The following is a 2,222-nucleotide window of genomic DNA, read 5'->3' as shown; positions in this document are numbered from 1 at the left end:
TTCAAGTTGACTAATGCAGTCGATGGACAGGAAAAAAAAAAAAAAACAATGTATGAACTCATGCTGTAAAAGACTGGGTTTTGTGTGTATTTGGAGCAAAAATAAAGATGAGAAAAAAAAAAAAAAGAAAGAAAAGAAAAGAGACTTCATACACTAGCCAAAAACCCGGTAAGAAGAAAGGAGGGAGGCCCAGTTGGAAATGATGACCCATTATATAAAACTCTTACAGGATTTCTCCCCATGAATTATTGAACTAGGCTCCCAGTGGGACTCCTTGATCAAAACTCTGAATATTGAGAGTGGTGGTGTGCAGCACCCACCATGACCCAGCAGGGCACTGAGCTACAGAACTACAATAACGAGTTGGTCAAGTGCATCGAAGAACTGTGTCAGAAGCGGGAGGAGCTGGGCCAGCAGATCCAGCAGGAGGAGGATGAGAAGCAGCAGCCTCGTAATGAGGTGAGGCAGCTGACGGAGAAGCTGGCCCGTGTCAACTAGAACCTGGCACGCAAGATCGCCTCTCGGAACGAGTTTGACCATTTGACCGCACCATCGAGGAGATCGAGGCTGCCTACCTCAAGATCCTAGACAGCTCACAGACTCTGCTTAGTGTCCTGAAGACAGAGGCCAGGCCAGGAACCTGGCCAAGGCCACAGCTTCAGACCGAAAGAGCAACGGAGGTAAGGACAGCTGACGCAGCTTGGTGGGTCGGGCTGGGCCGCTTCTCTGTGGTGCCTGTGATGACTCCACCCACTGCACATCTGTCTTGAAGCATCGTTGTTCTTCATGGTGGCAGCTTCCTCACATTTCAGATGCCCAAAGTGGCAGCTGCACCTCCATTGCCCTTCGGTGACAGGGGCCCTTGGCACAGCCAATGGGTGGAGTCCTTGTTCTTACCCGCATGGAGTGTGGGACAGTGGGCTCTAAGCCAGCTCCACATAGGGCCTCTCCTCCGTTGGGGTGCCAGAGCCTTGGTTCTAGTCTAGTCACAGCAGTGTGGGAGCCCTTCGCTTTGTCCCTTCTCAGCTTGTGGGGCCCCAGGTTCAGACAAGTGAGAAAGGGTGCCTCCTCCACCCCAGATCCCCAGTCTCAAAGCCTGGCCCCATGGCCTATAACTATCTATAAAGGTTGTCTTTGCAAAGAAAAAAAACTTGTAAATATTATCATTTCTATGGAAATTATCATTTCTAAGCCACTTTCTGTGGCTTCCCTGGACCAAATTAATTACTTTCTTGCTTGAGCCCAGTGTACCATCATTTTATATAGTAAATAATAACACAGAAAAAAATATTATTAAGCATATATGATATGCCAAGCACTGTTACCATTTTAGTGTTCATTTAATCTTCTCAGCAACCCCACATGATAGGTTCTATTATTATTATCCCCACTTTTTGAAATAAGACAATTGAAGCACAAAGAGGCTAAGTGTCTTGCCTAAGGTTATTTCAGCAATCAAGAGCCAGCAAAATCAGCCCAGAGGTGGTCTGGCCACACCACTCATCCTTAGTCACCTCACCACACTGGCATCCATCACCATACCAGCACCACCGCAGCAAATGGAAGAACAAAGAACCTCTTGGCTTAAGCTGCACAGGCACCCAGAGCTTGGCTGAGCCACACATTTCCTTGAGGCAAGAGCCAGCTGAGGAAACCTCTCGCAGAAAGTAATGAGGAGCCCTCATGTCAGGAAAACAAGCAGGCCCAAGAATGAAGGGGGAAGATGAGTCAGGCAAACCAAAGAGGTCAGAGATCACCAAGGCCCCAAGGCAAAGGGCAAGTACTGATGCCACAAGTGGGTCCTAAAGTAAGACATGAGAAAACCAGGAGCCAGGCTTGTTCCTACAAGGACGTTTCCCATTCACCATTATCCCCATGCCAAAGTGCAGAAAAGCTCCTCCTTTGAAGAAGTATAAATAAATTTACCAGTTCAATGCTTCAAACTTCTTGTCAGAGAGCTAGACTCTCTCTTACAGGCCTGCTTCACTTTGAAAGTGTTCTCTGAAATTCTCCGTACCAACTGTCCTGATTGGCAGTTATATTTATTTCCCAGGGCAGCGCAGTGAATATTAGTAGCTATCCCTTTTCTTTTTCCTTGAGAACATGTTCCATGCCTCTGTGCATATTAATCAATACCACATGAAAGAAGTTTTCAACCCCATCTCACAAATGAGAAAAACAGTCCCAAAATCCTTAGTAAACTTGTCAGGTTCACACACTAG

General features: G+C 46.8%; 1 pseudogene; it reads left to right on the top strand.

Annotated features, from left to right (window-relative positions):
* The first annotated feature begins 321 nt into the window (after nt 1-321).
* LOC101592978 lies at nt 322-694 on the top strand (annotated as a pseudogene).
* The last annotated feature ends 1,528 nt before the right edge of the window (nt 695-2,222 follow it).

Source organism: Octodon degus, unplaced genomic scaffold (assembly GCF_000260255.1).
Source record: "Octodon degus isolate 3935 unplaced genomic scaffold, OctDeg1.0 scaffold00110, whole genome shotgun sequence".
In the NCBI taxonomy this organism is placed as follows: Eukaryota; Metazoa; Chordata; class Mammalia; order Rodentia; family Octodontidae; genus Octodon; species Octodon degus.
This window is presented reverse-complemented; position numbering and strand designations above follow the sequence as displayed.